The sequence below is a fragment of the Lucilia sericata genome, unplaced genomic scaffold, assembly GCF_015586225.1.
Source record: "Lucilia sericata isolate MDLA Ls3-8-SP2 unplaced genomic scaffold, ASM1558622v1 Contig000499F_arrow, whole genome shotgun sequence".
In the NCBI taxonomy this organism is placed as follows: Eukaryota; Metazoa; Arthropoda; class Insecta; order Diptera; family Calliphoridae; genus Lucilia; species Lucilia sericata.
In genome coordinates this window covers 202,043-228,073 of record NW_023994513.1, presented here as the reverse complement: position 1 = coordinate 228,073, position 26,031 = coordinate 202,043, and the positions used below count along the sequence as shown (strand labels likewise).

The 26,031-nt window shown below is 31.9% G+C and overlaps 1 protein-coding gene across 2 annotated transcripts in view; it reads left to right on the top strand.

The window, feature by feature from the left end:
- The window catches only part of LOC119605591, a 150,065-nt gene that overhangs the window by 109,915 nt on the left and 14,119 nt on the right, over positions 1-26,031 (top strand). For both annotated transcript variants that reach the window (XM_037958797.1, XM_037958796.1), the window contains one exon: positions 9,069-9,098. The gene's annotated coding sequence lies outside the window, so the exon portion shown is untranslated. The remainder of the gene's footprint in view (positions 1-9,068; positions 9,099-26,031) is intronic.

Genomic DNA, 26,031 nt, shown 5'->3' with positions numbered 1-26,031 from the left:
AGACTATAGACTAGACTATAGACTAGACTATAGACTAGACTATAGACTAGACTATAGACTAGACTATAGACTAGACTATGACTAGACTATAGACTAGACTATAGACTAGACTATAGACTAGACTATAGACTAGACTATAGACTAGACTATAGACTAGACTATAGACTAGACTATAGACTAGACTATAGACTAGACTATAGACTAGACTATAGACTAGACTATAGACTAGACTATAGACTAGACTATAGACTAGACTATAGACTAGACTATAGACTAGACTATAGACTAGACTATAGACTAGACTATAGACTAGACTATAGACTAGACTATAGACTAGACTATAGACTAGACTATAGACTATAGACTAGACTATAGACTAGACTATAGACTAGACTATAGACTAGACTATAGACTAGACTATAGACTAGACTATAGACTAGACTATAGACTAGACTATAGACTAGAGTATAGACTAGAGTATAGACTAGACTATATACTATAATATAGACTAGACTATATACTATAAACTATATCAAACATTGGCTGGATTTAAACAGTAGATGAGACATTCCGAACCTTGTCACATGCTGAAGCGTTATGAACTGAATATATTCTCTTGCTGGTTTTTATTTGTTTAGGAAGAAAAACTATAAATGATTGATTGAACTCACTATAAAACGTGAAGTGTCCTTTGAAAATTATTCATAAAGAATTTAGTTAAACATGTCGAAAACGAATTCCAATTTTCATAGATGGATATCGACGCTACTGTATACTTCTCTAAGTAAATAAAACCTATAATTTCTTTAAGAAAATCATTGTTAAATTACATCAACTGAAATCCCTGCCGTTCTGGGTGACTGTCTCAAATAAGACATATAAAATAATCTTATAAAATTAACAATTGAATTTACTTTACAGTACTTGAAGACTCCAGATTAGTGAACGTTACGCACATTAGTATCCTATGATCCAAACATGGGAATAATAATAATTAAAAGGGACCTACAGACTCCTTACAAAACTCTGGAATATGCAAATCTATGCCCAATGTATGTCTTTAGTTATATGTTCTAACACATGAACTTATTCATGTAAATATTTACAAAGGATCATTGACATTAGACATGGGGTTAAAAACAATGTTAACGTGTGCTGAATATTCAAATACTCTTCATTCAATTTCAATAATTCTTCTTGTTTTTTCATTTACTAGAATCCTCCCTAAAAAGGATCTAATAGCAAAAGCTCTTTTGATTGGTGTATATGTTGTGTAAAAGGTAGTTCTTTAAGAAGAAGAATATTTCTGCATAAATTAACAACAAAATTTGGGTTTGTTAATGTTTCATGGACTCTTCCCCCTCAGTTTTTATCCGGCAAAAGAAAGCTGCCGATTTGTCGTAAAAATCACGACACACAATAAGAATTTTGCCTCTTAAAGTATGTTTAACCATCATATATCATTACTATTTGGATTTCATAAATTGTTTATCGAAAGTAGAAAAAACAATCACAAAAACTAAGTAAAAACATTCCTGTGATTGTTTGCCTGGAATTTGCATTTCAATATAAATCTAAATTTTGAATTTAAATTCCAAGAAAGCAAGAAATTCTTTTATAAAGTGAGAGTAACACAAGTACGTATGTACGTATATTGCTTAACATAAGGGAAAATTGCCTTGATTTCATTTTAACCAGACCAATAATAAGAAAAGGCAATATTTGAAAGTGTGTATGTATAAATGTACCCATTGTATAGTAGTGTTATAGTAAATATGCTAATTTCAACTTGTTTTCCGTTATGGCTGATTTAATTTGATTAAATGATGTTATAGTATTTTTCATTTAACAACCATTAGATTTGACTAGACTACAGTCATGTCTAGCTGTGCAATAATTAAAACCAAAGATAAAATACGAGATTAATGCCACAGACTAGACAGGACTCACCATTATTGACAACTAGGTCAGATATAGTCAATACTAAACTATTGTCCACAATAGACAATAGTTCAGGTATAGTCAAGACCATATTTCAGACTATATACTATTTTCGACACTAGGCTATAGTCCAGACTATAGAGTAGAATATAGTCAAGACTCTAGAATAGACTACAGATCAGATAACTGGCTAGACTTTAGACTGGATAAAGTCCAGATTATAAACTGGATTATAGTCCCTTGTATAGTTTATAATATAGTCCATAATCCAAACTTTAGACCAGACTATAGTCTATACTCAGTAGTAGACTATAGTCCAGACGATAGACTAGACTACAGTCTATAATACAGACTAGGCTATAGGCTAGTATGGACTACAGTTTATAGTCCCGACTATGGTATGGTCTATAGTCTCGACTTTGGTCTAGTCTAGGTTTATATTCTAGTCTATAGTTTGGACTATAGTCTGGTTTATAGTCAGGAAAATAGTTTAATCTACAGTATGGACCATAGTCTAGTCTATAGTCTGAAATATAGTCTCGTCTATAGTCTGGACTATAGTCTATTCTATAGTCTGAGCTATAGTCTATTCTATAGTCTGGACTACAGTCTAGTCTATAGTCTTGAATATAGACTAGTATATAGTCTGTTCTATAGTCTGAGCTATAGTCTATTCTATAGTCTGGACTACAGTCTAGTCTATAGTCTTGAATATAAACTAGTATATAGTCTGGACTATAGTCTAGTCTATAGTCTGGACTATAGACTAGTATATAATCTGGACTATAGTCTAGTCTATGGTCTGGACTATAGTATCTATTCTACTGTATCGCCTATAGTCTATAGTCAGGACTATAGTCTAGTGTATAGTAGAATATAGTCTTGTATATAATCTAGACTATAGTCTAGTCCATAGTATGTACTATAGACTGTGTTATAGTCATTACTGTAATCTAGAATATAGTCTGGATTATAGACTAGTCTGTAGTAGGGTTCTATAAATCGACTTTCGAATAATCGAACAATCGACTATATTGTTCCAAAGAAGTTGATAACTCGACTATCGTCTATGAAAGAAGTCGAAAAGTCGACTTTGTAAATAAAAGTCGAAAAAAGTCTAAACGTCGAAAAAAGTCGAAAAGTCGTAAAAATTCTAAAATTCGATAAGTCGATAATAGCCGGAAAAACTCGAAAAAAGTGGAAAAAAGGCGAAAACTCGAAAATAGTAGAAAAAAGTCAAAAATAGTCGTAAATTTTAAAAAAGTGGAAAAAAGTCAAAAACTCTAAAATAGTCAAAAAGTCGAAAAAAATCGAAAATTCGGGAAAAGTCGAAAAGTCAAAAAAAGTCAAAAGTCGGAAAAAGTCGAAAAGTCGACTATTTATAAAATACTAAAAGTCTAAAAGTCGACTTGAATGAAAAAAGTCGAGAAGTCGAAACATCGACTTTTCATAAAAAGTCGACTTTTAACTAAATGCAAAAAGTCGAAATGTCGACTTTTCATTTGAACTATAGAACCCTAGTCTATAGTCTGCTCCTTAGTCTAGTCGATAGTCTGTGCTTTAGTCTAGTCTATAGTCTGGATTTTAGTGTAGTCCATAGTCTGGACTTTGGTCTAGTCAATTGTCTGGACTATAATATAAACTATAGTCTAGTATATGGTCTAGTATATGGTCCGGAATGTAGTCTATTATATAGTCTTGACTATAGTCTGGAATATAGTCTTGTATATAGTCTGGACTATGGTCAAGTCTATAGTCTGGACTATAGTCTAGTCTATAATCTGGACTATAGTCTAGTCCGTAGTCTGGACTATAACACAGTCTATAGTCTGGACTACAGTCCATCATATAGTCAGAACTATAGTCAGAACTATAGTCTGGAATATAGTCTAGATTATAGTCTAGTCTATAGTCTGCACTTTTGTCTAGTCTATAGTCTGCACTTTTGTCTAGTTTATAGTATGTGCTTTAGTCTAGTCCATAGTCAGGACTTTTGTCTAGTCAATAGTCTGGACTTTAGTCTAGCCTATAGTCTCGGCTTTAGCCTGCAGTCTATAGTCTGGACTATAGTCCAGTCTATAGTAGTCCATAGACTGGACTTTAGTTTAGTCAATAGTCTAGACTATAGTCTAGTCTATAGTCTGGACTATAGTCTAGTCAAGACTATAGTATATTCTATAGTAAGGACTATATTGTACGCTTGCACTATTATACTATAGTCTGGACTTTAGTCTAGTCTGTATTCTTTTAGTATAGTTTATAGTCCTTTAGTCCAGTCTAAAGTCGGGACTATAGTATAGTCTATTGTCTGTACTAAATTCTAATCTATAGTCTGGCCTTCAGTTTGGTCTATTATCTGTACTATAGTATAGAGTATACTCTGGACTATAGTCTTGTCTATAGTCTTGTCTATAGTCTGGACTATAGTCAAGTCTACAGTCTAGTTTGGTCTATGTATGTATAATTTGGACTACAGTCTAGACTATAGCCAGGGCCAGACTAAAGTTTGTACTATAATACAAACAATAGACTGGACTATAGTTATGTTGCAGACTGTAGACTTTTGCAATACTTCAGTAACTATTCTCTCCTCTTGATCCAACATACATAAAAATGTATCTTTAATTTAGTGGTGATAAAAATTTGTATTCAATTTGTTCCTCAATGAAAAAACTTTCCCCTTCACCTCTGAACCTAAAAGAGGAAGTGTTATTGTTTTCTTTTTTTTTTTTAATTTATTATCTAAAAGCCACTAAAAGAGTGTAAATTTTCCTCTTTTTCACACCGACTAGATTTTCGTTTTAACAAAAATGAAAATGATTTCAACTTCATTTTTCTGGTCTAATGAGTACACCCAGATGTTTGAATGCAAACTTGGACACATTAAACTGTTTCTACAGTTTACAAAAAAAAATGACTCAACAAGCTTTTTGTCTCTCCTACTAACAGAAAAATTAATATTACTAGCGAATGGCTAACTGTAACTCGGTTCATATGAGTGATTTGTTAAATAAAAGTTTAAAATAAAATTATAATAATGTAGGAAAAGCAACAAATAAAAACTACAACAATAAAATAAAGATAAAAAGGAGAAAAACATGATATTTAAAATAAAATTAAAACGTGATCATATCACGTGCTTTACAAACGTTGATCGTTCGTTCATTCACTGCAGACGTAAATAGTGCTCTCGTACTTGTACACAGATCTAACCAAACCATTCATTGGTGGATTTTTTGAAATATATATTTTTTTTTAAACTTATTTGTTGTGATGATGATCGTATGGCGTCACGGTGTCAAATTACTGTTGTGGTTGTTGTTTTTGTTATTGTTGATACAACAAGACATCAATGATTTGAGTAGAGTTGAGGAAGTAGTCCAACAAAGTACTTGGGAAGACCAATAACTACAGCAACCATAACACTTTAACGATACAAGAGCATTGAAAAAAAAACAACCACTTAAACTTTTAAACTTAATATCAGAAATGTGACTTCGACATGCAAAATTATATATGTAAGCAATAGAGCCGAAGAGTGCGATAGGAGAAATGTAAAAGTTTTTACAGTTTAAGTGACAGACCAACGAACGAACGAAGCGAATTGTTAGATAAATAGACAGATGCTTTGATAGTTATAAGATCATTTTAATGCGGACTGACAGAACGAAGTTATTTTAAAAAGTTGGGGTTTGTGAAAGGGCTTGTTTTCGGTTTTTGAGAAGAGAATGCAATTGCACGTTTATTGGAGCGATGAAGTGAGTCGGTCTGTTTGCCTGCCCAATTCTAATTCACGATTGCATTAAGAAAGACACAACAACGTTATTGATAATGAAAATGATCAACAACAAGTGATGCACGCGATACGATAGTGATGATTGTTGCATGTCAAATAAATGTCGGAATATTAAGTGAGAAAAAACTGGATGAATGAATAAATGAATCAGGGATTTAAAGGAATTTGTTGTTGTTGTATTCTTAGGAATTGTAAAAGTTTTAGACTATAGACTACAGTATAGGCTAGACTATATACTAGACTAAAGACTAGACTATAGTCTAGACTAGACTAGACCAGACTAAACTAGACTAGATTAAACTAGACTAGACTAGACTAGACTAGACTAGACTAGACTAGACTAGACTATAGACTATAGATTACAGATTATGAACTAAACCATACTAGACTATAGACTAGACTAGATTATAGCCTAAGCCTCAGTATAGTCTATAGTCTAGTCTATAGTCTAGACTAGACTAGGCTAGAGACTAGACTATAGAATAGACTATAGGCTAGAATATAGACTAGTCTATATTATAGGCTATAGACTAGACTATAGACTAGACTATAGACTAGACTACAGACTAGACTATAGACTAGACTAGACTAGACTAGACTATAGACTAGACTATAGACTAGACTATAGACTAGACTATAGACTAGACTATAGACTAGACTATAGACTAGACTATAGACTAGACTATAGACTAGACTATAGACTAGACTATATACTAGACTATAGACTAGACTATAGACTAGACTATAGACCAGACTATAGACCAGACTATATACTAGACTATATACTAGACTATAGACTAGACTATAGACTAGACTATAGACTAGACTAGACTAGACTAGACTAGACTAGACTATAGACTAGACTATAGACTAGACTATAGACTAGACTATAGACTAGACTATAGACTAGACTATAGACTAGACTATAGACTAGACTATAGACTAGACTATAGACTAGACTATAGACTAGACTATAGACTAGACTATAGACTAGACTATAGACTAGACTATAGACTAGACTATAGACTAGACTATAGACTAGACTATAGACTAGACTATAGACTAGACTATAGACTAGACTATAGACTAGACTATAGACTAGACTAGACTATAGACTAGACTATAGACTAGACTATAGACTAGACTATAGACTAGACTATAGACTAGACTATAGACTAGACTATAGACTAGACTATAGACTAGACTATAGACTAGACTATAGACTAGACTATAGACTAGACTATAGACTAGACATAGACTAGACTATAGACTAGACTATAGCTAGACCATAGACTAGACTATAGACTAGACTATAGACTAGACCTATAGACTAGACTATAGACTAGACTATAGACTAGACTATAGACTAGACTATAGACTAGACTATAGACTAGACTATAGACTAGACTATAGACTAGACTATAGACTAGACCTATAGACTAGACCTATAGACTAGACTATAGACTAGACTATAGACTAGACTATAGACTAGACTATAGACTAGATCTAGATAAGACTAGACTATAGACTAGACTATAGACTAGACTATAGACTAGACTATAGACTAGACTATAGACTAGACTATAGACTAGACTATAGACTAGACTATAGACTAGACTATAGACTAGACTAGACTATAGACTAGACTATAGACTAGACTATAGACTAGACTATAGACTAGACTATAGACTAGACTATAGACTAGACTATAGACTAGACTATAGACTAGACTATAGACTAGACTATAGACTAGACTATAGACTAGACTATAGACTAGACTATAGACTAGACTATAGACTAGACTATAGACTAGACTATAGACTAGACTATAGACTAGACTATAGACTAGACTATAGACTAGACTATAGACTAGACTATAGACTAGATTATAGACTAGACTATAGACTAGACTATAGACTAGACTATAGACTAGACTATAGACTAGACTATAGACTAGACTATAGACTAGACTATAGACTAGACTATAGACTAGACTATAGACTAGACTATAGACTAGACTATAGACTAGACTAAGAACTAGACTATAGACTAGACTATAGACTAGACTATAGACTAGACTAGACTCGACTAGACTAGACTATAGACTAGACTATAGACTAGACTATAGCCTAGACTAGACTATGACAGACTATAGACTAGACTATAGACTAGACTATAGACTAGACTATAGGACTAGACTATAGACTAGACTATAGACTAGACTATAGACTAGACTATAGACTAGACTATAGACTAGACTATAGACTAGACTATAGACTAGACTATAGACTAGACTATAGACTAGACTATAGACTAGACTATAGACTAGACTATAGACTAGACTATAGACTAGACTATAGACTAGACTATAGACTAGACTATAGACTAGACTATAGACTAGACTATAGACTAGACTATAGACTAGACTATAGACTAGACTATAGACTAGACTATAGACTAGACTATAGACTATAGACTAGACTATAGACTAGACTATAGACTAGACTATAGACTAGACTATAGACGAGACTATAGACTAGACTACAGACTAGACTATAGACTAGACCATAGACTAGACTATAGACTAGACCATAGACTAGACTATAGACTAGACTATAGACTAGACTATAAACTGGACCATAGACTAGACTATAGACTAGACTATAGACTAGACTATAGACTAGACTATAGACTAGACTATAGACTAGACTATAGACTAGACTATAGACTAGACTATAGACTAGACTATAGACTAGACTATAGGCTATAGACTATAGGCTATAGACTATAGTCTAAAGTATACTCTAGGCTATAGACTATACTATACACTATTCTATAGATTAGACTATAGACTGGACTATAGACCAGAATATAGACTAGGCCAAAAACTAGGCTACGGCCTGGACTATAGACTATACTAAGGCCTAGACTATAAATTATACTATAGACAAGACTATAGACTAGACTAAAGCCTAGACTATATACTAGTCTATAGACGAGACCACAAACTAGTCTATGGTACAGTCTACATATATATAGTCTAATTATAATCTAATATATAGTCTAGTCTATAGGCTAATATGTAGACTATAGTCTAGTGCATAAACTATAGTCTAGTCTGTAGAATATGCTAAGCTAGGCTATAGTCTAACCTGGTCTAGTCTAGCCTGGACTAGTTTACAGTCTAGTCTATAGCCTATTCTAGTCATTATTTTGGTCTAGGTATGTCATGTTCATATTCTGATCTATTATTAGATCTATATATACATATGTATTGTATTCCTTTTGTTGAAATCAATAGTTAAAATAATTTATTTTCCCTTTCTTTCAGATTACTATTTAACAAAATTGTAGCACTTGGGTAAGTAAATTACTTTTACATAAAATAAACACACAGTGAAGTGTAAAGGAATGAAAGAATTTCTTTTAGAACATTGTAAACAAAATTGTGCATATGATATTTTTGCAATTTAAAATTAATCTTTTTTCAGAAAACTATGCAATATTGCTCAATATTGCTGCATTGATTTTATGCTACCAAAACGTAAATAAAATTAGGTTTCTCCATATTTTTGAAAATGATTTGTAAAGATGTGAAATTTGCATTTAGATTCATACTTGTGTACATATGTATGTATGATATACAGGAATTGTTTCTACAGTTTTCCAGTGATTTAACAATGGAAAAATTGTGGCCTCAACCTGCAAGGCCGGCCATTGGCAAGTGTAAATATTTGTTATAGAACAGAAATAGAAATTCTTGTGTATAAAATTTAACTTAAAGGTAGTGAAAGTGCACTATGGCAACGATTTGATTATAAAAGAAGTGTTCAAAATACCTTTTCCTACGATTATAATTGCAGGCCCATTTTGGAAGAGGAGTATCTAAGAAGAGTAAATATGTAGTTCCTAAAATTTGCATGCTTTTTACTAAATATATATTTTCTTAGTCCATTGTGTATTTCCAGCAAACTTGAATAATAAGAATATCCTTTTTGCCAACAAAAATCATTTATGGTTTTATTACTTTTAACTTCCCCATGAAAACAATTTGGAAAAAATGTGCTTGTTAAAAGGGGTATACCATCATTTATGGAATATTTTTAGCAACACAAAAGTTGAATAATAAAACAATTGTTGTTACAATTGCTGTTGTTTGAGGCAAAACTCAATGCTACGTAAAATGACCAATGGGCAGCAAAAAATTAAGGAATTTATTTTCCCAAAGTTAAAAAAAAAATGCACTACTGAAAGATATTAAAATATAGTCGAGACCTTAGGCAACCTATCTTGACTATAGACAAACCTATAGTCTATTGTCCGAATATAGTATGTCCATAGTCCACGGTATACTATAGTATATTGTCTACAATATTGGCCATACCCTGGTCCAAAATATTAATTATAGACTTAAATACTATAGACTGGTCCGGTCTATATCCTGATTCGTAGTATACAATTTGAGCTATAATTTAGTTTATTATTTGGTCTATAAACTGGTCAAACGTCTTAACTATAGCCTATATAGTCTTGCTTATAGTCCGAATATAGTATGGTCTGTAGTCAACAATCTATAGTCTAGTCCGTAGTGTAGTCTAGAAAATAGTCTAGTCTATTGTCTCTATAGCCTAGCCAATAAGTCTTGTCCTAAAATCCAGTATATAATCTAAGTCAAGGCTAGAGTTTTCCCTATATATGTCATATCTATCTATAGCCCATATTTAAGCATTATAGTCTAGTTATGCTAGTCTAGGTCTATATCTAGTCATAGTCTAGTCTATAGTCTAGCTATAGTCTAGTTAGTCATCTATAGTCTAGCTCTATAGTTCTAGTCTATAGTCTTAGTCTATAGTCTAGTCTATAGTCTAGTCTATTTCTATAGTCTTCCAAGTTATCTATAGTCTAGTCTAAGTCTAGTCTATAGTCTAGTCATATAGTCTTAGTCTATAGTTATCTAGTCTAGTCTATTCTAGTCTATCTATAGTCTAGTCTATGTCTTATCTAGTCTAGTCTATAGTCTTCTTTTGTTATTAGTCTATCTATAGTCTAGTCTATAGTCTAGTCTATAGTCTATGTCTATAGTCTAGTCTATAGTCTAGTCTATAGTCTAGTCTATAGTCTAGTCTATAGTCTAGTCTATAGTCTAGTCTATAGTCTAGTCTATAGTCTAGTCTATAGTCTAGTCTATAGTCTGTCTATAGTCAGTCTATAGTCTAGTCTATAGTCTAGTCTATAGTCTAGTCTATAGTCTAGTCTATAGTCTAGTCTATAGTCTAGTCTATAGTCTAGTCTATAGTCTAGTCTATAGTCTAGTCTATAGTCTAGTCTATAGTCTAGTCTATAGTCTAGTCTATAGTCTAGTCTATAGTCTAGTCTATAGTCTAGTCTATAGTCTAGTCTATAGTCTAGTCTATAGGTCTGTCTATAGTCTAGTCTATAGTCTAGTCTATAGTCTAGTCTATAGTCTAGTCTATAGTCTAGTCTATAGTCTAGTCTATAGTCTAGTCTATAGTCTAGTCATAGTCTAGTCTATAGTCTAGTCTATAGTCTAGTCTATAGTCTAGTCTATAGTCTAGTCTATAGTCTAGTCTATAGTCTAGTCTATAGTCTAGTCTATAGTCTAGTCTATAGTCTAGTCTATAGTCTAGTCTATAGTCTAGTCTATAGTCTAGTCTATAGTCTAGTCTATAGTCTAGTCTATAGTCTAGTCTATAGTCTAGTCTATAGTCTAGTCTATAGTCTAGTCTATAGTCTAGTCTATAGTCTAGTCTATAGTCTAGTCTATAGTCTAGTCTATAGTCTAGTCTATAGTCTAGTCTATAGTCTAGTCTATAGTCTAGTCTATAGTCTAGTCTATAGTCTAGTCTATAGTCTAGTCTATAGTCTAGTCTATAGTCTAGTCTATAGTCTAGTCTATAGTCTAGTCTATAGTCTAGTCTATAGTCTAGTCTATAGTCTAGTCTATAGTCTAGTCTATAGTCTAGTCTATAGTCTAGTCTATAGTCTAGTCTATAGTCTAGTCTATAGTCTAGTCTATAGTCTAGTCTATAGTCTAGTCTATAGTCTAGTCTATAGTCTAGTCTATAGTCTAGTCTATAGTCTAGTCTATAGTCTAGTCTATAGTCTAGTCTATAGTCTAGTCTATAGTCTAGTCTATAGTCTAGTCTATAGTCTAGTCTAGTCTATAGTCTAGTCTATAGTCTAGTCTATAGTCTAGTCTATAGTCTAGTCTATAGTCTAGTCTATAGTCTAGTCTATAGTCTAGTCTATAGTCTAGTCTATAGTCTAGTCTATAGTCTAGTCTATAGTCTAGTCTATAGTCTAGTCTATAGTCTAGTCTATAGTCTAGTCTATAGTCTAGTCTATAGTCTAGTCTATAGTCTAGTCTATAGTCTAGTCTATAGTCTAGTCTATAGTCTAGTCTATAGTCTAGTCTATAGTCTAGTCTATAGTCTAGTCTATAGTCTAGTCTATAGTCTAGTCTATAGTCTAGTCTATAGTCTAGTCTATATTCTAGTCTATAGTCTAGTCTATAGTCTAGTCTATATTCTAGTCTATTGTCTAGTCTATAGTCTAGTCTATAGCCTAGTCTATAGTCTAGTCTATAGCCTAGTCTATAGTCTAGTCTATAGTCTAGTCTATAGTCTAGTCTATAGTCTAGTCTATAGTCTAGTAGTCTATAGTCTAGTCTATAGTCTAGTCTATAGTCTAGTCTATAGTCTAGTCTATAGTCTAGTCTATAGTCTAGTCTATAGTCTAGTCTATAGTCTAGTCTATAGTCTAGTCTATATTCTAGTCTATGTCTAGTCTATAGTCTAGTCTATAGTCTAGTCTATAGTCTAGTCTATAGTCTAGTCTATAGTCTAGTCTATAGTCTAGTCTATAGTCTAGTCTATAGTCTAGTCTATAGTCTAGTCTATAGTCTAGTCTATAGTCTAGTCTATAGTCTAGTCTAGTCTAGTCTAGTCTAGTCTATAGTCTAGTCTATAGTCTATATATATATATATAGTCTATATATATAGTCTAGTCTATAGTCTAGTCTGGTCTGTAGTCTAGTCTATAGTCTAGTCTAGTCTATAGTCTGGTCTAAAGACTAGTCTATTGTCTAGTCTATAGTCTAGTCTATAGTCTAGTCTATAGTCTAGTCTGTAGTCTAGTCTGTAGTCTAGTCTATAGTCTAACCTATAGTCTAGCATATAGTCTAGTCTATAGCCTGGCCTAGTCTATTGTCTAGTTTGTAGTCTAGTCTATAATCTACTCTATAGTCTAGTTTATACTCTAGCCTATAGCCTAGTCTATAGTGTAGTTGTTTTGACTTTCAAAAATATTTCTATTTAAACATAAATTTCTTCATAAGTTAAACACCAGCATTGCTGTGCCACAAACGATAACTGGAACAGTAGTACGAGTGGTAGTTTTGAGGTAAGAGTAAAAGCAGCAGCAACAACACAACAATGTGGTCAAAATAAGTGGTCGATCGTTTGTTTGTTTGAAATTTATTTGTTTTCTGTTGTGTTATTTTCATTTCATTATTTTTTTCTTTTTTCAAAACAATTCACAAGGGAGTTGTTTGTCTTCTTTACTTTCATTTGTTTTACATCATCACAGCAAACCATACGCTGTGATGGGCAACTTGAACAAAGAAGATTTTTTTTTCTATTTTTTTTAAGTGTTTTAATGGAGTCGTTATAAAGATTTTCTTGAGTTTTTCTATTGTTTTAAGTTTGTTGTATTTTACATATTTTTCTAGCCCTCCACCTTTAAAGGTAACAGCAACACGCTTGACCGCGCTGTTTGTTGCTAATTTTAATGAGCCACCAAATTGTTTTCGTTTTGTATTTCTCCTCCTCGAAATGGGGGGGGGTGTCTGTTTAAAAGCTTCAATGCTTTTACGAATGAAAAGTGAACTTAGTATATTTGTCAAAATACCCTACTGAAGGTAACAGTCATATGTCTATAGTTTTGACTCATAAACAAACTTCAACTTGTTAATTATTTTGACTACAGAATTATGCTTTTATTGTTTTTACTATTAATTTGACTATTTAGTCTTTAGCGAAATCTATACATATTTCCTGGTAGTAGTGTCTTCAATGGTCAGTTTATATCACCCATTTAATTTGCACCCAGTTTTTCATACCCTCATTCTACTTGTATTTTTAGCTATTTTTTCTAAATTAACTTTATTTCAAGTGTTTTGTTTGTTTTAAACTGTTTGCTGTTTGTTTTCTAATTTTTGTTTTTGCTACTACTATTATAGCTGCTGCTAAGTATTACATTTCAAGTTTTCCAAATTGAAAGTGTAACAAATTAACTTTTTCCTTTTAAGCTTTTGTTGGTCGTTAATTTTTTTTTCTGTTTTCATAACACACAACTAATTTACTTCCGCTTTTATCAAGTTAAAAGTGTCTGTCAGAGTTTTTAAGTTGATTTTCTTTAAAATTAAAGAAAGAAAACTCCAAAAAACTGAAAACTAAAAATAAAACTAAAATAATTGTATCTCGTTGACATCATTTAGCTGACAGTTTTGTTACAAAAAAAAAAAAAAAACGTATTATTTGTCTGTTTATTGTTGAGAACAATTCTCAGCTTATTGTTTTTGTGAGAAAATTTAATTATTTTAGTTATAGTTTTCTATTTAGTTGTTTCTGTACAGCAAAAGAAGAAAAAACACCCAGTTGTGTTTTTAACAAGTTCAAAATAATTTGCTCATAAGCACTAGTCAAGACCACCGACCAACCAACCCAACCAACCCGACCTACCCAACTTCTATTCTTCATTTACCCACAAACATTGTTTTGAGTTCTTGTTTTATAGTTTTCTTTGGATTGTTTTAACAGTTGATGTGTATGACTTCAATCTGACCCAATTGCAATGGTTTCGCAAAAAGAATTTTAAAAACAATTATTATTTCTTTCTTTTATGAAGGTTACAAAACAAAGAAGAAAGTTTTCGATATTAAGGTTGATGTTTAAATAATTAATTTCTTAAATTAATTTCGACTATAGTTTGAGCAATAGATTTCACTACAGTTTTGTATATAGTTTAGACTATAGCCTTGACTATTGACCATATTTCAGTCTATAGTTTTGAATATTGTCCAATCTATTGACATGACCACAGTCCAGTTTATAGATTAGACGATAGTTCTGACCATAGACTTAAAAATAGCGCATTCTACAGTTTTCACTCTAGTCCAATCTATAGTTGTAATATAGCATTGACTTTGGTCTAGATAATAGTCCTGACTATAGCCCATTCGATAGTTTTGACTATAGTCTAGTCTATATTCCTGACATTAGTCTTAACTATAGTCGATTCTATAGTCCTGCATATAGATTATTCCATGGTTTATTTCAGCCTATAGTCAGAACTATAGCACAGTCTATAGTCTTGACAATAGTCCAGTCTACAGTCTTCATTACAGTTCAGTCTATAGACTTGACAATAGTCAAGTCTATAGTCTTGACAATAGTCCAATCTATAGTCTTGACAATAGTGCGGTCTATAGTCTTGACTATTATCTAGTCTAAGGTAATGATTATAGTCTAGTCTATAGTCTTGACAATAGTCCTGCTCATAGTCCAGTCTATAGTAAAGACTATAGCACAGTTTTTAGTTTAGACCATAGTCCAGTTTATAGTCTTGACTATAGTCTAGTCTATAGTCTTGACTATAGTCTAGTCTATAGTCTTGACTATAGTCTAGTCTATAGTCTTGACTATAGTCTAGTCTATAGTCTAGTCTATAGTCTAGTCTATAGTATAGTCTAGTCTAGTCTATAGTCTAGTCTATAGTCTAGTCTATAGTCTAGTCTATAGTCTAGTCTATAGTCTAGTCTATAGTCTAGTCTATAGTCTAGTCTATAGTCTAGTCTATAGTCTAGTCTATAGTCTAGTCTATAGTCTAGTCTATAGTCTAGTCTATAGTCTAGTCTATAGTCTAGTCTATAGTCTAGTCTATAGTCTAGTCTATAGTCTAGTCTATAGTCTAGTCTATAGTCTAGTCTATAGTCTAGTCTATAGTCTAGTCTATAGTCTAGTCTATAGTCTAGTCTATAGTCTAGTCTATAGTCTAGTCTATAGTCTAGTCTATAGTCTAGTCTATAGTCTAGTCTATAGTCTAGTCTATAGTCTAGTCTATAGTCTAGTCTATAGTCTAGTCTATAGTCTAGTCTATAGTCTAGTCTATAGTCTAGTCTATAGTCTAGTCTATAGTCTAGTCTATAGTCTAGTCTATAGTCTAGTCTATAGTCTAGTCTATAGTCTAGTCTATAGTCTAGTCTATAGTCTAGTCTATAATCTAGTCTATAGTCTAGACTATAGTCTAGTCTATAGTCTAGTCTATAGTCTAGTCTATAGTCTAGTCTACAATCTAGTCTATAATCTAGTCTATAGTCTAGTCTATAGTCTAGTCTATAGTCTAGTCTATAGTCTAGTCTATAGTCTAGTCTATAGTCTAGTCTATAGTCTAGTCTATAGTCTAGTCAATAGTCTAGTCTATAGTCTAATCTATAGTCTAGTCTATAGTCTAGTCTATAGTCTAGTCTATAGTCTAGGCTATAGTCTAGGCTATAGTCTAGTCTATAGTCTAGTCTATAGTCTAATCTATAGTCTAGTCTATAGTCTAGTCTATAGTCTAGGCTATAGTCTAGTCTATAGTCTAGTCTATAGTCTAGTCTATAGTCTAGTTTATAGTCTAGTCTATAGTATAGTTTATAGTCTAGTTTATAGTCTGGTCTATAGTCTAGTCTTTACTACATACCTATGTTTCTGACAATAGTTTATAGTCTTGACTATAGCCCAGTCTATAGTTTTGACTATAGCCCAGTCTATAGTCTTGACTATATCCCAGGCTATAATCCTGACTATAGTCCAGTCTATAGTCTCTGCTAGTTTATATTCTTGACATTATACTATTAAATAATATTGACTATAGTCCAATAAGTAGCCTTAACTATAATCAAGTTCATAGTCTTAACTATAATCTAGACTATAGTATTGACTATAGACATAACTAAAGGCTGGACCATACTCCATGCAATTGTTAAATCATGTTAAATCAGCCAAACCTAACTAATTTAGAATTTAATAAATAACTATATACTAATTCTACTTATGTTTCAATATAAAAGGTATGAATAAATACGAACATATTTCTAGCGAAAAAGAGGAAAAATAACACAAAATAAACCGAAAATTTAAATAAACATAATTTGGCTGTAGACGTCTGTACCCATGAGCTTTAAGAGATTTTTCTCGTAGAGAATATTGGTTTGCTTATTTTAGACAAAAACAAATATTTTTTTTTTTATAGGAAAATGATGATGATGGTGATTATGATGATAACAATAATGCTAAAAGAAGTAAGAAAATGAAAACGAACGAAAACTCTTTCAACTTTATTGAACGCAATACTCAATGGGAATTTAATTTTACTATTTTTATTTTAAGCACACTTTGTTTTTGAATTATATGCAACGTAACAGACCGACTTTCTTCCCGATAATATAACAAGGTTTTTCAATACGATTCGATTTCATGCAGTGAAACTTTTTTTTTTGATTCTTCTTATTTGCATTGAAATAATATTGATTTAAAAAACTCACTGTGTATAAAGATGGAACAACAAATATTACTTCATTGTAGTTTTATTTTAATATTTGTTCAATATTCAACTTGAAATATGAGTGAAAAACATGCGCCAAAAACTGTACTGCTTGAAAAACTTAAATGAAGAAACTTTTAGCGTTTATACTTATGTATGTATGTATTAGGGATGCCAATCCCGAAATCCCGATCCCGAAAATCCCGGGATTTTTCGGGATTGGCAAATCCCGAATCCCGGGATTTGGAAAATAAATCCCGGGATTTTTTCGGGATTAGAATATCCCGAAACCCGGGATTTTTCAAAATAAATCCCGGGATTTGTTTCAAAAACTGTTTTTATTTTCTTTTTTTGAGCCATAATTTTCATTAACTTGAAAATTACGATCTTATTTTATTTTCGACTCATGCAAAACTAAATTCCGCAGAGCTAATTTTATACATATTTAATCCTTTTATTTTTTAAAGTGGTATGATTCCATACACATAGCACATATAAATTTATTTATTCACTTCGTTTTTATACCCTACACCACTTTAGTTGGGAGGGTATATTGGGTTTGTGCTGATTTTTGTTATGCACAATAATATTGGTCCTATACCCACCTTAAAGTACACCAATCGGCTCAGAATCATTTTCTGAGTCGATTAAGCTATGTCCGTCCGTCTGTCCGTCCGTCCGTGTAAACCTTGTAATCAAACTACAGCAATTTTGAAGATAATTCTATAAAATTTTGCATGATCTTCTATTGTACTAGAGACGGATCCTATTGAAAATGGGTAACATCGGTCCAATACTTGACCTAGCCCCCATACAACTGAACCCTCCGAATAGGGCTTTTAAGTTCATAATTATGTTTAATATACTCGTATCTCGACAAAAAGCTGCAAAGCCAAGTTCTATACTAGCGTTCATGACCCTGATGTATTTTTTGATGATACGGCCTCATTTGACCCTAGCTCCTATACAAAGCCCCCTTCGAAATATGACTTAAATGTACACAATTTTATTCAACAAAAAATAGCTAAAGTATATCTGAGGCAAGGTACAATTCAACTTAGATGCTTTATTATGAACAATAAATCACATTTTATTTTATAACTGGTGTAGGGTATTATATGGTAGGCTTCGCCCAACTATAACTTCTTACTTATTAACACATCGAAATGTTGGTCGTAGACCGACCAAAAAAGTATACACATTCTGTATCTGTAAGCTAAAAACACGAGTTAGAAGACTCATTCCATTTGTGATGCAAATTTGGACCAAAATTGACACAAGAAAACCTAATTGGACCTCCTCTGAAAATCACATTGATGCTGATATTAATATCAATACATTACAATATTTTGATGGTGGGTATTTAATTTCGGCACAGTCGAATACAAACTTTATTTTTCAATACTAGAGGATTTTACATTTCTAACTTTCTACAAATCTGAGTGATACCGGTAAAGGTAAATTACCTTGTTCTGAATGCACATAAAATTTTAAATTAATACTACGAATATAATAACATGTTCCAAAACTAACATGTATTTTGTGTAAAGTTCCAAATATTTTTCAAAGAATAGGTTCTAAATTGATGTACGGATAATTGAATTGGTATCTGTTATAATTATTAGTTCACATGGAACAGTATGAGGTTTTAAAAAGTGCTTATGTCTAATTTCGGAACTTGATATTTATTTAGGAAGGAAGTATGTATTTAAAAAGTTTCAGAAATTATGCAATTCTGAAAGTTTTTATTTAAAAATTGGAATTAATTGGATTGTTTTAATTTAAATATATCTTCTGTCTGCTAAATTTCCACAAAATTAAACAATTTTCTTTACAAATATGATGATTTAAAGATTTTCATATATAAAATAAATAAATTCATGTAATCCCGAAATCCCGTAAAATCCCGAAAAATCCCGGGATCCCGAAATATCCCGGGATCCCGGGATTGCAATTTTCAAAATCCCGAATCCCGGGATTTGTAAAAGCCAGTCCCGTTTGGCATCCCTAGTATGTATGTAGTGTGTATTTTTACAGCCTGAGGTAGATTTTGATTTTTTTGCTCTTTTTCTGCTGGGATAAACGCTGTCCCGAAACCAACGCAATATCTAACTATTGCGTTTATTTTATACTCCCATAACCATATACATATATAGCTCATCTATCTATCTTTTAGTTATTGTTGGACAAATATGTATTTTCTGTGAGATGAAAACAGATTGTGTGTGTGTGTTTTTTACTTTAGCTTGCAACTATCAAGATCAATAAATAGTAGAGACTTTTGTTTGTTAATATTTTATATAGTTTTTCAGTTTTTTTATACATTTTCTCTCCCAATAGGATTAACTTGTGCTAAAGTTAAAGAAAAAAATCACCGAACGTCTGCTGCCAATATCACACACAAGAAAACGTAAAATTGTACGTAAATGGTTATTTTAACGATAACAACGATTTCGTTGAAAAACGTATAAAAATAAATCACTTCAAAGTGGTGGCGCCAATAATGTTCATTGATACCCATTTTTAAATCACGCTGCCCAATAGCAGAAGCTATATACATATACAAGGCAAAAGGAAAAACCATAACAAAGTTAATTCCCGAAGGACCATAATCCATCCAATTCAAAAACCTTTTGATATGTTTATGTCAGTAGGAAATTCTATGTAAATGAAAAACAAATTAAATTTTTCAAAGAAAGCGAAATAATATTGAATTTATGCATTTTACCTTTAAGAAGATCAAATAAAGACATGATTTTGCATGTTTAATTTCCTTTTAGTAGAAAAAAGTATGAAATTAAGAATTTGAGAAAAGTCCTTTCTAGAAGAGACTATATACTAAACCATGGACTATAGTCAAGATTATGTACCACAGTATAATAACGAATATAGACATAACTATAACTAAAACTATAAAGTCAAGAGTGTAGACTAGACTAAACTTTAGTCAAGATAATAGACTGGAATGTAGACTGAACCCTATTTTGTACTATAACCTGAAACCTAGTCGCGACCATAGATTGAACAAAAGTCAAGATAATAGACTATACTATAGATTATACTATAGTCGAGACTTTATACTGTACTTTAGCAAAGACTGTAGACAGGACTATAGTCTGAACTATTATTCAAGACTCTAGACTGAACTATAGTCAAGACTATATACTGAACTATAGTCGAAACTATAGACTGAACTTTAATTAAGAGTATAGACTGAACAATAGTGAATACTATAGACTGAACTATAGTCAATAATATAGAATGAACTACAGTCAAGACTATAAACTGAACTACAGTCTAGACTTAGCCTGAACTATAGTGAAGACTATAGACTGAACTATAGTCCAGACTATAGACTGAACTATAATCCAGACTATAAACTGAACTATAATCAAAACTATAGACTGAACTATGGACTGAAGTAAAATCAAACCTATAGACTGAAATATAGTCATTACTATAGACATGACTATAGACTGAACTACGACCAAGACTATAGACTGAACTATAGCCAAGACTATAATCTGAACTATAGTGAATACTATAGACTAAACTATAGTCAATACTATAGACTAAACCATAGTCAATACTATAGACTAAACTATAGTCAATACTATAGACAGAACTATAGTCAATAATATAGACTCAATTATAGTCAAGACTATAAAGTAACCTATAGTCAAGACTATATACTGAACTATCTAGACTATATACTGAACTATAGTCAATACTATAGACTAAACTATAGCCAATACTATAGACTAAAATATAGTCAATACTATTGACAGAACTATAGTCAATAATATAGGTTCAATTATAGTCTAAACTGTAAACTAACCTATAGTCAAGACTATATATTAAACAATAGTCTAGACTATAGACTGAACTATAGTCGAAACTATAGACTGAACTATAATCAAGAGCATAGACTGAACAATAGTCAATACTATAGACTGAACTATAGTCAATAATATAGACTGAACTATAGTCAAGACTATAAACTGTACTATAGTCAAGACTTACACTAAACTATAGTCAACAAACTGAACTATGGACTGAAATATAATCAAGCCTATAGACTGAAATATAGTCCATACTATAGACGCAACTATAGTCAAGACTATAGACTATAGTCAACACTATAGACTGAATTGCAACCAAGACTATAAACTGAACTAAAATCAAAACTATAGACTGAACTATAGTCAAGACTATAAACTGAACTATAGTCAAGACTTAGACTAAACTATAGTCAAGACTATAGACTGAACTATAGTCCATACTATAGACTGAATTATAGTCAATACTATAGACTAAACTATAGCCAATACTATAGAATAAACTATAGTCAATACTATTGACAGAACTAAAATCAATAATATAGCCTCAATTATAGTCTAAACTATAAACTAACCTATAGTCAAGACTATATATTGAACAATAGTCTAGACTATAGACTGAATTATAGTCAAGACTATAGACTGAAGTATAGTCAAGACTATAGACTGAACTATAGTCGAAACTATAGACTGAACTATAATCAAGAGTATAGACAGAACAATAGTCAATACTATAGACTGAACTATAGTCAATAATGTAGACTGAACTACAGTAATGACTATAAACTGAACTATAGTCAAGACTCACACTAAACTATAGTCAATAAACTGAACTATGGACTGAAGTATAATCAAGCCTATAGACTGAAATATAGTCCATACTATAGACGCAACTATAGTTAAGGCTATAGTCAACTTTATAGACTGAACTACAACCAAGACTATAAACTGAACTAAAATCAAGACAATAGACTGAACTATAGTCAAAACTATAAACTGAACTATAGTCAAGACTTAGACTAAACTATAGTCAAGACTATAGACAGAACTATAGTCCAGACTATAGACTGAACTGTAATCAAGACTATAAACTGAACTATGCACTGAAGTACTATTGTCAAGACTATAGACTCAACTATAGTCAAGACTATAGACTGAACTATAGTGAATACTATAGACTAAACTATAGTCAATACTATAGACTGAACTATAGTCAAAACTATATACTGAACTCTAGCTAGACTAAGCTATAGTCAAGACTATTGACTGAGCTATAGACTGAACCATAGATAAGACAATATACTGGACTATAGCCTATGCAATAGTCAACACTATAAACAACACTAAGTCAGGACTATAGACTAAGCTTTACTTAAGACTTAACTATAGTTAATGCAACAGAATATACTATGAACTATGCTGTAGACTATACTGTAGCCTAAGCAATACACTGCACTATAGACTATAGTATCAACTAAACTATAGTCAACACTATAAACTATGATATAGTCAGGACTATAGATTAAGCTATAAGCTATACTCAAGACTTTAGCATGAGCTATAGATAGAACTATAGACTGAACTATAATCAAGACTATATACTGGACGATTATAATCAAACTAAAGGCAGGAGTCTCTGAAACATTATCTAGTTAGTAACGACTATAGCTTAACTTATAGCATTTATGATAAAAGCTAATTTTTTATTATTTTGTCCTTAAAATTATCCAGCAGCATGGACTAATGTTTCAGTGAAAATATTATACATTCCCTAAATGGCATACAAAACCCAGTATTGGATTTGTGAGTGAGTGGGTTTCATATTACCCAATAAATACAATTGCTAGTGTAGTAAGTAAATGTTGCAGTAACTGAATAAATCCTTACGATTTTTGTATCACTTTTGTTGGTTTGCCCTTTGATATGCAAAACTATCCAATTAGTGTGATATTCATACTCACATGATACAATAGTAAAAACCATGAAAAAAATAGTAGTAAGATAAAACTATGGATAAAGAATAATACAAGTTGATATTGAAAGATGCAATATTTATTGTATAACTGACAAGTAACAACTTGTTGGTAATTTTATCCTTCATTCTCTTTTTTCGAAATCTACAGCTGCTAACCATACAGTATAGTACATTCCGGTTGCAGCTATTTTTGTATTAGTTCTTTTTTTTATTACAAGTCTATCAATTGTAACCATAAATAATTGATAGTAAAATGATGATAAAAAAAATATGAGTATGAGAATTTACCACACCAATCAACAACATACCAATAGATAGACAGTTACGATATCTAAGAGTTCAAGTACTTGATGATAATCTTTTAATATACATATTTATTAGAAATACAATAATATATTTATTGCAGCAAATGGTGGTTTGCATAAAAACGTCATATGTAATGTTTTCATAAAAGATTAGCTTTCACAATTTACCACAAAAAATAACAAATAGAAAGATTACAGATTAATTAGAGAAAGAATAATAGAAAAGCTTTTAGCTAATCTAGCTAAGGTCAATCCTTATATATTTTCATAAGCCTAAAAGTATGCTACTTTTTGAGCTAAAACTGAACTCTTGGAATATTCTCGATGCTGTGCCTTAAAAAAACCAATAAGCTAGGGATTCGAAGATTTATTCATTTTGGCATCTATGACTTTTTTACTTCTCTGTATATCGCCATTCCTTTCGAGTGATACTGTTTCATAAAAGGAACTTTTTATCTGCCTACTTAAGACTTTTAAAAGAAATTTTAATTTGTTTATCGCGCAAACAAACAACGATAAAACTTTATTATTTATTTGTTGTTTATCTGTTGATGTTAAAAAAATTTTGTTAAAGTTTATTTTCAATACTTAACTCAGTATATGTATGTACGTATGTATATATGAAATGGCAACAACTTGCAAATATTCATACAACAATAAAAACATAAATGAGGTGAAGTGTACGTGCTTAAGTTGCCACAGTAATTTTCATGGTTGCAATGCGGTTAAACCCAGTAGAAATGGCTGAAGATGGAAGAAATTATAAGGGACATTACAGCAAAAAAAGTTCAGTCCAAGTTCTAGTTCAGTTCTAGTTCAGTTCTAGTTCAGTTCTGTTCAGTTCTAGTTCAGTTTAGTTTCAGTTCTAGTTTCAGTTGTCTAGTTCAGTTCAGTTCTAGTTCAGTTCAGTTCTAGTTCAGTTCAGTTCTAGTTCAGTTCAGTTCTAGTTCAGTTCTAGTTCGTTCTAGTTCAGTTCTAGTTCAGTTCTAGTTCAGTCTAGTTCAGTTTCTAGTTCAGTTCTAGGTCAGTTCTAGTCGTCTTTTCTAGTTCAGTTCTAGTTCAGTTCTAGTCAGTTCTAGTTCAGTTCTAGTTAAGTTCTAGTTCAGTTCTAGTTCAGTTCTAGTTCAGTTCTAGTTCAGTTCTAGTTCAGTTCTAGTTCAGTTCTAGTTCAGTTCTAGTTCAGTTCTAGTTCAGTTCTAGTTCAGTTCTAGTTCAGTTCTAGTTCAGTTCTAGTTCAGTTCTAGTTCAGTTCTAGTTCAGTTCTAGTTCAGTTCTAGTTCAGTTCTAGTTCAGTTCTAGTTCAGTTCTAGTTCAGTTCTAGTTCAGTTCTAGTTCAGTTCTAGTTCAGTTCTAGTTCAGTTCTAGTTCAGTTCTAGTTCAGTTCTAGTTCAGTTCTAGTTCAGTTCTAGTTCAGTTCTAGTTCAGTTCTAGTTCAGTTCTAGTTCAGTTCTAGTTCAGTTCTAGTTCAGTTTTAGTTCAGTTCTAGTTCAGTTCTAGTTCAGTTCTAGTTCAGTTCTATTTCAGTTCTAGTTCAGTTCTAGTTCAGTTCTAGTTCAGTTCTAGTTCAGTTCTAGTTCAGTTCTAGTTCAGTTCTAGTTCAGTTCTAGTTCAGTTCTAGTTCAGTTCTAGTTCAGTTCTAGTTCAGTTCTAGTTCAGTTCTAGTTCAGTTCTAGTTCAGTTCTAGTTCAGTTCTAGTTCAGTTCTAGTTCAGTTCTAGTTCAGTTCTAGTTCAGTTCTAGTTCAGTTCTAGTTCAGTTCTAGTTCAGTTCTAGTTCAGTTCTAGTTCAGTTCTAGTTCAGTTCTAGTTCAGTTCTAGTTCAGTTCTAGTTCAGTTCTAGTTCAGTTCTAGTTCAGTTCTAGTTCAGTTCTAGTTCAGTTCTAGTTCAGTTCTAGTTCAGTTCTAGTTCAGTTCTAGTTCAGTTCTAGTTCAGTTCTAGTTCAGTTCTAGTTCAGTTCTAGTTCAGTTCTAGTTCAGTTCTAGTTCAGTTCTAGTTCAGTTCTAGTTCAGTTCTAGTTCAGTTCTAGTTCAGTTCTAGTTCAGTTCTAGTTCAGTTCTAGTTCAGTTCTAGTTCAGTTCTAGTTCAGTTCTAGTTCAGTTCTAGTTCAGTTCAGTTCTAGTTCAGTTCTAGTTCAGTTCTAGTTCAGTTCTAGTTCAGTTCTAGTTCAGTTCTAGTTCAGTTCTAGTTCAGTTCTAGTTCAGTTCTAGTTCAGTTCTAGTTCAGTTCTAGTTCAGTTCTAGTTCAGTTCTAGTTCAGTTCTAGTTCAGTTCTAGTTCAGTTCTAGTTCAGTTCTAGTTCAGTTCTAGTTCAGTTCTAGTTTCAGTTCTAGTTCAGTTCTAGTTCAGTTCTAGTCAGTTCTAGTTCAGTTCTAGTTCAGTTCTAGTTCAGTTCTAGTTCAGTTCTAGTTCAGTTCTAGTTCAGTTCTAGTTCAGTTCTAGTTCAGTTCTAGTTCAGTTCTAGTTCAGTTCTAATTCAGTTCTAGTTCAGTTCTAGTTCAGTTCTAGTTCAGTTCTATATCAGTTCTAGTTCAGTTCTAGTTCAGTTTTAGTTCAGTTCTACTTAGTTCTAA